The following is a 12,109-nucleotide window of genomic DNA, read 5'->3' as shown; positions in this document are numbered from 1 at the left end:
GGGAGGGAGGAAGGAAGGAAGGAAGGAAGGAAGGAAGGAAGGAAGGAAGGAAGGAAGGAAGGAAGGAAGGAAGGAAGGAAGGAAGGGTGAAAAGGTAGAAAGAGGAATTATCACAGAAATAATGCAAGAAAATTTCCCAGAATTGAAGGACATATATTTTCAGATTGAAGAATGTAAGACACTGGATGAAAAAATAAAGGAGAAAGCTAAGGTTCATTTTGTTGGAATTTCAGATCACTGGGAATGAAGAGATCCAAAAATCTTCCAGAGAAAGTAGAGGGGACACCTAAAGGGAAATCCAAATGACATTGGATTTCTGAACAGCAGCATTGGAAGATAGAACACGTCTTTGGGAATATTCAACATCCCAAGAGAAGACTATCCCTAGCCCCAAATTCTAGACATAGCCAGACTGTCCATCAGGGATTTACATTCCATTAACCCTTTCTCAGGAAATATATAACAGTACAAAATAAGTAAATCAAGAAGGATAAAACATAGGATCTAGAAATTCAACACAAAAGAAGGCATTTTCCAGGCCAATGGTGAGGGAAGTCCCAGGATATTATTAATTCAGTAGGCCCAGAGAACAACAGGTGCAAGAAGGAGAAAGGCTCCTAGAAACACGTGGAGACCTCTAAAGAGATATCTCAAGAAAAATCAATGGAACTGAGCAGTTATCTGTCAGATCTAACCATGGCAATTATCAGATCTAGTACGAGAGTGTCTAGTTCGAGAATCAAAAAAGACCAAGAAAGTAATTCAGAGGCAACTGATCTGGGAAAAAAACAAAAGCAAAAACCAATAACTGGGGCCGGCCCGGTGGCGCACTGCTATAGTGCGTCGCTTGGGAAGCACGGCGGCGCTCCCGCCGAGGGTTCGGATCCCACATACAGACCGGTTCCCGCTCACTGGCTGAGCGAGGTGCGGGGGCAACGCCGAGGGTTGCAATCTCGTTGCTGGTCCCGGTCTGGTACGGGGGCGACACTGAGGGTTGCAATCCGTTGCCGGACACGGAAAAAGACAAAAAAGGAAAAAAAAAAAAAAAACCAATAACTGAATGCAAAAAAAAAGAAATTTAAATAGAATACTTTATTTGGATCAACAGTGAATAGTATTTATTTAAGAATATTAATGGAAACATTAAATGTGGATTTAATTTTTAAAATGCATTGAAACTCTGTTAACACGTGTAACCAAACAAATCAAGAAACCAAATGCTGCTAGCACCTTTGAAGTTCCCTTATACTCCCTACTAATCACAGACTCCTCTTTCCAACCAAAGTAACCATGATAAATTCTTTACTTTTCTTTATAATTTTAGCACCAACATTTTCATCCCTAAGTTAAGCTCTGCCTGTTTTGAGACTATGATGTAAATAGACTCATACTATATGTTTTGTTTTGTATCTGTGTTTTTTGCCCCAAGTTATGTTTATGAGGTTTATCTCTGTTGTTACATGTAACTGAAGATCTTTCATTTTTATTGCTGCATAGTATTTCATTTTATCAATATATCACAATTTATTTATACATTCTACTACCAGTATTTAGTTGTTTCTAGTTTTGGGCTATGATAAGTAGCCAAAACATTCTTGTGTAAGACATTCTTACACATGTATCCTGTTGCTAATATATACTTAGGATTTCTAGAGTACATGTTTAGGAGTGGGCTGCTGATTCATAGGCTATGTGCATGTTCAACTTTATTAGATAATGATAAACTGTTTTCCAAAGGCATTGTAACAATTTGCACTCCCACCAGCAATGTCTGAGTCCATGTTGTTGCATATTCTTGGCAATACTTGTTACTGTCAGAATTTTTCATTTTCCTGATTAATAACAAAGTTAAATACTTCTTGATATATTTATTGGACTTTTGGATATCCTCTTTTGTAAAATCCCTGTTCAAATGTTCAATTTATTTTTTTTACTGAGTCTCTATCTTTTTCTAATTTATTTGTAGGAATTCTTTATATATTCTGAATACTAATACTTTATATGTATTAAAAATGCCTTATACCTTGTGGCTTACCTTTTCATTGCCTTACTGGCTTTTTTGTTTGTTTGCTTGTTTTTTGAGGAATAGAAATTTACAATTTAAATATAATTCAATTTACTATCTCCAAAATTGTTTATGTCCTGTTTTAAATATTCTTCTCTACAATAAAGTCATGAGGATATTCTCCAAAAGTTTTATTATGATGTTTTTCACATTTGGGTCTTTAATCAAAATGGAAATGCATAGTGTGGGGTATGAATCAAATTTCATTTTTTTCCCCACATATAGATATGAAATTGCCTCAGCATCTGCAGTGGTTTGAATGTCCCCCCAAACTCATGTTGGAACTTAACTCCCAATATGGTAGTGAAAGGTGGGACCTTTAAGAGATGATTGAATCTTGAGGATCATGACCTTGTGAATAGATTGATTCATTCATAGAGTAATGGGTGGTGTCATCAGGATTCCAAGAAGGTAAGGCAGCCACTGGCCTCTTGGGAGGGGGAGGAAATGTGGCTACCCTTGGGTGTGTGGTATATGGTAGCTGCTTTCCTGTTGACCGGGGTCTGGCTGCTGCTCACTGTAGTATGAGTCATCATGGGCCAGGCACTCCATCAAGCGGCATGGCTTCAAAATTTGCAGCAGAGGGCTGACCCTGTGGCGCACTCAGGAGAGCGCGGCGCTGGGAGCGCAGTGGCACTCCCGCCGCGGGTTCGGGTCCTAGATAGTGATGGCTGGTGCGCTCACTGGCTGAGCGTGGTGTGGCCAGTCACAAAAAAAAAAAAAAAAAAAAAAAAAAATTTGCAGCAGAAAGCAGACTTGTTGGATGCATGGGTACTTGTTCTGGAGGCTGAAGTACAGCAACGGGTAACTCCTGCTTCCAGCACTGCGGATGATGACAAACCCGATGGTGAGTTGGGAGAGACTTTGCGTCCCCTGGCATGGCCTGTTGTGCATCAGAAACTGAAACATGAACAGCCCATAGGACAAGGCAGACAAACAGTAGGCCACCCACAAGTGACCCGATTTACTACTTATGTCCCCTACATTCAAGCTGAGTTGGTGGACTTGGAGAAACAGTTTCAGCAGAAACAGGGCGACCCCCTAGCTGCTCGGCTTTTGTGGCTGTGGGACCTAGGGGTGGATGGTGTGATGTGCTGTGGTGAGGAGATGGAAACGCACCCATCCCTGTGGCAGCGGTTACAGAACAGCTGCAGATACGCACCAGGACAGGATAACCACTCCTTGGCGGAATGGGTGAATGCAGCTGTCCTGACCGTGTGGACGAACGCCTGAGAACTGCCCAAAACCGTGAGTAACTGGCAAACGTATGCTGAGCTGGTCCAAGTGATTGGAGAGCTGGGAATGTGGCAGGCCATGTTTAATGTGAACACCCGAGGCCCAGACGATGAGCACTTCACAGGCAGCATGAGGGACGTAGTGCCACAGAATGTTCCATCAACGTCCTTTGGGTCGCTGGTGGCTCTATCGGCCCCATACGTGGTTGTCCCATACACGAAGTGATGACCATGATAGCCAGTCTGGGTGAGGCAGAGAGGAGGAGACAAAGGGGTTTGAAAGGTGGTGAATACTAAACCCCAAAGAAATGCTTGGGATTTTACCCTGAAGGGACCGAGCAACACCAGCTGTATGCAGATGTGGTTTGACTTGCATATGGCAGGACCTGATAGGGAAAAAATCAACTGGCAATCAAATGCGGTCCTGTTTGCCTTGTGGCAACAGTTGTGCCCTGGACAGCACCCTGAACACTAAACATCCGGAAACAGGTGGCAAGGTATGGCCAGTGAATTTAAAAGATTTTTTGGCTACTTCTGCAGAGGCGGATGGACTGTTCTCTTTTGGCTAGGGACCGAGGTGCTAGGGCCGAGGTGCTCGTCTTTGGGGGGCAGGCACAGACAGGAGGCCTCATGTTGAACTGGTAATACATTGGTCAGGGATAAATGTGCAGTGTGTGTTAGCGTTGGTGGACACCGCACAGAATGTAGCCTGATACATGGCAACCCAGATAAGTTTCCAGGGGCCACAGTGAGTGTTCGTGGCTATGGAGGACAGACTATTACAATCAAAGCTGTGTCTCGGCCGCTGAGCATTGGATGATTGTCCCCTGTGTATATACTGTGTATGTATCTCCTTTAGCTGAATACATTTTGGGCATAGAGGTACTTTGTGGGTTACAGCTGCAAGTGACGGTTGGAGAATTCCAGCTGCAGATATGGACAGTGAAGCCTGTGTTACGGGGACATGCTAAACATGACCCACAGGTATTATTCAAGCCAAGATGTGTAGTCAATGTGGAACAGTATCGCCTATCTGGAGGACATGCAGAGGTAGGTGCCGCTATATTGGAGCTAGAAAAGGTCAGCATCATTCGTCCCACACACAGTCCCTTTAACTCCCTGCTATGGCCAGTGAAAAAACCTGATGGCACCTGAAGGGTGACTGTGGACTATCAGGAACTGAACAAAATAGTGCCTCCTTTGCACGTGGCTGTGCCTTTGGTTCACAACTTGATGGATCAGTTGATGACTCAGCTAGGAACTTATCATTATGTGCTGGACCTTGCTAATGCTTTTTCCTCTATCCCAATCTCAGCTAATAGCCAAGATCAATTTGCCTTCACCTGGGAGGGAAGGCACTGGACATTTCAGATGTTACTCCAAGGCTACCCTCATAGCCCTATCATCTGTCATGGTTTAGTGGCTGGAGACCTAAACCATGGACTAGGCCCAGCATGGGTACAATGTTTCATTACATAGATGATATCTTACTAACCTCTGATTCTCTTGCAGATTTAGCCAAGGCAGCTCCAATGCTGCTAGGTCATTTGAAACAATGTGAGTGGGCCATATATAGGGATCTTACCCTTTGGATATCTATTTGGAAATATGAGCAATCGATTGGTGGATGGTAGACCACCGACCTCTGTGGGGACAAGCCATGTGGCAAGAGTTATGGGAATTAGAACATGGAAAGGAATTAAGTTTTTTCCATGTCACAGGACATTCCCCCTTAGCCAGTCCAGGCAATGATGAAGCTGATGCGCTGACTAAGGTAAGATGGTTGGACGGAGCCCCAGTAACTGATGTAGCTGGGTGCCTACATTGGAGAATGCAGCATGCTGGCTGCAAGACTGTGTAGTCATTGGCTTGCCAGGTGCTGCATAAACCCGAGAAAGAATGCGCTTGATGGACAGATGGACCCTTGATGGCTCTCTGGGTGCTGCATGCAGATAGGCAGAAAACCTGAGAGGAGAATGTTCCTAACATGGTGGCAGGTGGATCTTGTGGGATCACTGCAAAAGTCAGAGAACTACAGGTATATCTTCACAGCTGTTGGTGTGGCCACCAGTCTTCTGTTTGTGTGGTCTAGTAAGGCTCCAGACCAGTATTGTGGCTGCAGGCCCAGAGTTGACAAGACACATATATACGTTCGTGTGGCCAATGTGTCGGCTTGCTGAATATGCACCAAGTTTCCTACCAGTGTGGCTTCAGGATTCCTGTAGAAAATCCCAATGATGACTACTAACCAGACATGTGTATGGGTGGGTTTTTCTTGGCTAATGGTTGAAAGGACAGAGCTATAGGGACAAGCCTCAAGGTGTATTGGATGTACAGTAAGTATGGATGTTATATGGATGCAGGGGTCAGCCTTCCTTGCCAAGGGAACATCGTGGAAGATCACAAGTACATAGATTGTATGGTGAGAGACCCTGAAGGAGTGGAGCGTGAGGAAAGTGGAGTTAGTTTAGTCAGGCCTCTTGCCTTATATCCAGCTGGGTATGATTCAGCACATCCTTTGTAAACAAGTTACGTAAGAGTAGAGTTAGTGTGCATGCGTGCCCGTGTACCCCTTGGCTCGTTGCCACTGTTGTGTACTTTTCGGTATGGAAGGCAGTGGCTCTTAACTGCTGGTCAGTGGAGCTCAAGTCTAAAAATAAAGCATGTCCACTTTGCCAGTGGCTGCTCTGTTTTTCTTTCGCTTACCTGACTCAGGATCTGCACAGGACAGGGCAGAGGGTCTGTGATCCAGCCCGAAAGGTGGTCATGGGTGTGGTTCTGATGGCATTCTAAGGAGAGTGAGTGGGAAGGTTAGCTCTCTTTCTCAGGCCATTCTTGCCATGTGACACCCTGCACTGCTGTGGTGAGTCACCACCAAGAAGAAGACCTTTACCAGATATGCCATCTGGACCGTAGACGTCCCAGCTTCCAAAACCGTAAGAAATAAATTTCATTTCTTTGTCAATTACCCAGTTTCGGGTATACTGTTATAAGCAACAGAAATGGAATAATACAGTGCCGCTTATTAGAAAGAGCATTTCCCCTCAACTGATATGCAATGTGAATTTTTCATAAATCAAATATCCATGTATATGTGATTGTATTTCTGCCTCTCAATTCTGTTCCAGTGGCTTATTTGCCTATCCTTGCAACACACCACCCGAATGACTACCATACATATATGATGAGTTTTGATGTTCCTTTAAACAAATCTTGCCTTCTTGTTCTTCCTCAAGATAATTCTTGGCTCTTTACATTTCCATATATATTAGAATGTGAAGTCAGTAGAATCAGCTTATCCCACATACATAACACACACTCACAACTTCCCTCACCACAGTATTCACATACACCAAGCCTGTTACAGTATCGATTGGGAATACATTGAATTTATAGATAGAATACATAAATACATATTTTATGTATAAATACGTAGAATTTATAGATCAGTTTGGGAAGAATTGAAATATTTTAAAATAGAGTTTTCTAATCCACAATTGTAGCACATGTTTCTTTGTATTTAGGTCTGTGTGTGTGTGTGTGTGTGTGTGTGTGTGTGTGTGTGTGTGTGTGTTCTGTTTACCCATCTACTTTAATAACATGCTCTATAAATATTTTGCATATATTTTGTTAAATATATTCATCGACATTTGATATTCTTTTCATGCTGTGGCAAATACATCTTTTAAAAATCCCATTTCTCCCTTCTACTAACTTGGAAATTATATGCTGTTTCTATCATTTTAGAAGGTACTCTAGAGATTAAAATATATAAACATAACCTTTTAAAAGGTAAAATTAACCAATGGTCCTACTCTCTTGCAGGACAATACCAGGATTCTAGGACACTTTATCTCACTCCTGACTCATATCTTTGAAATCTTTTTATTCCAACCTCACAAAACTTTATTATTGTTTTATGCAATGTTTGTTTACATGTAATCATATCTTTACATTTTAAAAAATCTTCATTTCTTTTGTGTCTTAGGTCTTCCATCTGTGATCACTTTCCTTATCCTGAAGTATACTTTTAGAATTTGTGTTAATATGGGTCATGGCAAACTCTCTCAGTCTTCGTTTTGTTGTTGTTGTTATTGGCTTGAAAATATTTGCCTCTCCGCCTTTATTTCTTGAAAGATATTTTCCCTGGGAAAATAATTTTATTTATTTGTTTTATTTATTTTTTGTGATTGGCCAGTACAGGGGTAGAACCCTGGACCTTGAGGTTATCAGCACCATGCTCTAACCAACTGAAATAACTGACCAGCTACCAAAAGAATTTTAGATTGGCAGTTGTTTTCTTTCAACATGTTGAAGATATCATTCCAATGTTACGTGATGTTCACTGTCACTCAAGAGAAGTCAGCTGTCAGTTTAATTGTTGATCTGCTGGAGATAATTTATTTTTCTTCTACTTCAGATACTTTTAAAATCTTTGTTTTTGTCTTTAGTGTTGTCATAGTAAATCTGTAGTTAACTATGATGTGTCTCAATATGGTTTCTTTATATTTATCCCAATTGGAATTTGTTGGGCTTCTTTATTCTGTGGATTGCTTTCTTCTGTACATTCTGAAAAATCTCAGGCATTATCTATTAAAATATTATCTTAGTCCAAGTCTCTCTCTCTCTCTCTCTCTCTCTCTCTCTCTCTCTCTCTCTCTCTCTCTGTCTCCCCCCTGCTCACATTCTTGCAAAACTGTGATTCGATTTGTTAGACCTTTTTACTCTATCCATCATTTCTCTTAATCTCTCTTTTGTATTTACAATCTTTATCTCTCTGTGTTCCTTTCTGGATAATTTTTTTCACAATAAATTCCAGTTTTCTAATTCTTTCTTCTACTGTATCTATTTTATTAAACCCATCCAATGATTTTTTCCACTTCAATTTTTGTGTTTTAATTTATAGAAGTTCTATTGGCTCTTATATCTGCTAGATCATTAAAAAATTATTTCCCCATACACTGCAAATATTTTCATTGTCTTTTATTTCTTTGAAGATAATGAACATAGTTGTTTTACAAACTAAGCCTGGTAATTATAAAATCTCTTACTGCCACTATGTTGTTCCTCCCAATTATCTCTTGAGAATTGTTTCATTGTGTGCTAGTTATTTTCATTGTCATTTTAATTTTCCTTGGAAAATTAATTGTAAGAATTATTTGAGGTCTGTTACAGAGACACATTCCACCAAAAATAATTTGTGTTTGCTACAAAAAAGTTCCTAGGCACTACCAATTCCAACCACTTTAAACTACATTCACAGCTTGAAGTTTTTTGGGTCACATAGGTGATATGAATTTAGGCTGTAAATCTAATGAACTTTTGATGGTTGTAAATATCTCCAAGACAGGCAGTTACACTCCCTCCCCCACTATTCCCAATATCAAGGCAAATTTTCCTGCAGTGTTCTGGGGGCTGGATTAGTTGAGTTTCCTTCTGGCTCTGGCTTTATGTAGAAAGGGTCTCCCATTGGATTCCTCATCTCAGCTGGGCCCTAGACTTTGACTTCTGAACTTTGTGTCCTGGGAGGGCATCAAAACAGAGACTAAATTCTACTGATTTGGGAATGGCCCTCTTGCAGTCACAACTTTGGTGTCCTGCTTACTTCTCTAGGTACCCCCTTTGCTTTATATTTTGTACTTGTAAGTTCTCACTATCTTGTTTGTTTCTTGATACATTATTGATGGAGTTTGGATATGTTGTCCCCCCATAACTCATGTGGAAATTTGATCTCCAATGTGGCAGTGTTGGAAACTGATTGAGTCATGGGGGCGGATCCCTGATAAATGGATTAGTGCTCTCCCTGGGGGAGGGGGGATTAATGAGTGAGTTCTCGCTCTGTTAGTTCCTGCGAGAGCTTGTTGCTTGAAAAGACCCTGGCACCTTCTCTCTCTCTCTTGCTTCCTCTCGCCATGTGATCTGCTTGTACCCGCCGGCTGCCTGCCACTTTTTGCCATGAATAGAAGCAGCCTGAGGCCCATGCCAGATGCAGCTGTCCCAGAATCATAAGCCAAATAAACCTCTTTCCTTTATAAATTACCCAGTCTCAGGTATTTCTGTTATAGCAACACAAAATGGACTAAAACAATTATAGAATTTGATTTTATATTTTCTCTGTTATTTTAGTTTTTTTTTTTTAAAGCAGGGTGATTTTGTAGCCTATCATATTACTGTGAATGGAATTTTAATATGAAGTTTGAAAAGCAAATCAATATAGAATAGTGGTTGAGAATACAGACTCTGGAGTCAGACTGTCTGGCTTTATATCATGGATTTAGGCTTTATCTACCATGAGATATTGGGAATGTTACTTAAACACTGTGTTTCACTTTTTTTTGTCTTTAAAAATGAGGAAAGTAATAGCATTTTCCTGTTACACTTCTCACTGTGTAATGGAGATGCAAAAAAGATTAATCAAAGTGACATGAATGCAATGGGAAGCCCAAAGGGACTGTACCTCAGCAACTCTTCTCTTAGAAGGAGAAAACTGGGTACAGCCCTGATTCAAAGTTAGCTTCTGTTTATTATTGTAAAGACAAGGAAGTTTCACAAGAAAAATCAGTTGAGTCAATCATTTCAAGAGGACACAAAGACATGGGCAACGTGACAAAAGTTATCTATGGCTAAGTATAGCTTAAACAGTGGAACATAGTAACATCATTAAAACTAACAGCTGTGATATTCCAAAGTATAATTAGTGAAATGTTAAGCTAGTTACACTGTGATCATTATCTTTAATATATAACTATTTTTATAACAGCCAGAACAATCATTACATTCCTATAATTCTACCTGTGATTGTATCTTAAATTTCCATTATTAAGAAGTTTCCCTTCAGCAAACATTCCTCACATATTTTCCTATAGCAGTTCTTTACAATCTCTTAACAAGATCGGTATGTCTACCACCTGTTAACTCCAAAATTATTAAAGGGTACAATCCCATACCTAAACAGTGATTGGAGTTGATTTGATAGGCCGTTGCCTGCTAGCTGTGGGCTTATGCCCCCAGCCAAGGATTTTTGTCCCAGAAGTTTTTTAGCAAAAGAGCCCTGTCTAAAAATCAAATGAGAATCAAGATTTTTAACTCTCTACATTTTCCTCATAATACAGGTAAAGCACTTAATACACTTTTAATCACCTAACATCATTATGATTACCTCCCTGTGAGAATTGGGAATGGGGAGGATAAAAATTTGAGGGAAAATACTACAAAAACAGATTTTATTTGAGTCTTGTTGTATGTTATGCAATATAATTCACCTCTTTCCAGTTTCTCAAAAAATCTTCGGTAAAGACCTACATTATTTTTCAATATTTTTTTTTCCTTAGCAGAATTTGTGGGGGGTTTTTTGGGGGGGAGGTGGGGAGAGGGGTGATGTAATATTGTACCAAGACTGGTTTCTAGGTGGTTCAATTTTATTTTTATTGCAGTAGTCAGCAACTCCACCACAAAGACTGTTGTATTTAAGAAGTGTCTCCATTGCTTTGGCAATCTGTCTGAAACATAGTAGGCACTCAAAACAAAGCAAAACACCACCAAGATAACTTGAATAAAATGAAACAAATAAAGTGAAAAAATATTTAATTAGAAAGTAAAAATTAGATGTTAGAGAGGCCTTTGTAACACCAACCATAGTAAGAAAGATGATGTAATCATTCCCTTCCTAACCTTTGAAAAATATTTTCTCATTATGAAAGTAAGGCTGCTTATACTGTAACACTTAGAAAACATAAAGCAAGGTTTCTCCAACTCTGCAGTGTTGACATTTTGGACCAGATAATTCTTTATTGTGGGGGACTGGTCTGGTGCATTGTAGCATGTTCAGTAGCTGACTTGGCCTCCACTCACTAGATGCCAGTACGCAAACAATGTCAGCACTGAATCTCTCCCTGGGGCCCAGCATGAGGGAGGGAAGACGGGTGGGCCCAAGGGAGAGAACACAAGGAGACAGTGGTATCACCTGCCTTCTGCTGTTCTGTTCCTGAGGACAATTCTTAAGGGCTCATCCCTGGAAAGAGTTCTCAGTCTCTGTCAGCAGGTTTAGAAAGTCTGCCATGTATGTCATGTGCCAAGACGAGGGACAGAATGCAAGTGTAGGTAGCTGAACTGGATTGAAATCCTCATAAACCCACAAGAGGTAGAGCTCTGTCACTTTTTTTTTTTAACATGTCTGTAGTTCCGGTAAAGGAAATAGTCGATTCTAATTTTAACCAACACCTACTACTGTTTCAGCACATTCCTCTGGTTCAAGAAAATAATGACTTTTCAGAACACCCTCCCACCCCCCACCCAAAAATGTCTCCAGATCTTGCCAAATGTCCCCTGGGGAGGAAATTCACTCCAGCCTGAGAACTACTGCAGTAGAGGCAAAACCCACCTGCAATCCTACTGCTGTGGGTAGAACGTCTCTCCCCAAAATTTATATGTTGGAACTTGACCCCCATTGCAGCACTGTTAAGAGGGTGGGAAATCCAATTATGATATTTGAAATGTAGGTCCTTTACTACGTGATTGGATCATGAGGGCCCTGCCGTCATGAATAGGTTGATACATTAATGGGTTAATGGTTTAATGGGTTATCAAGGAGTGGGTCTGATGACTTTATAAGAAGAGCATGTGAGCACGTTAGCTCTCTACCTCTTGCCATTCTCCCCATGTGATATCCTGGTTGCCACAGGACCCTGTAGAGAATTCCCACCCAGAAGAAGTCCCTCACCAGATAAGCTCCCTGGACCATGGACTTCCCAGCCTCCAAAACTGTAAGGTGTAGCAGAGAATCCTGAGCAATACCAATGCCATCTCGGGA

The sequence above is a fragment of the Galeopterus variegatus genome, unplaced genomic scaffold, assembly GCF_000696425.1.
Source record: "Galeopterus variegatus unplaced genomic scaffold, G_variegatus-3.0.2 Scaffold728, whole genome shotgun sequence".
NCBI lineage: Eukaryota > Metazoa > Chordata > Mammalia > Dermoptera > Cynocephalidae > Galeopterus > Galeopterus variegatus.
The sequence above is the reverse complement of the archived record's forward strand: the minus strand, read 5'-3'. Positions refer to the sequence as shown.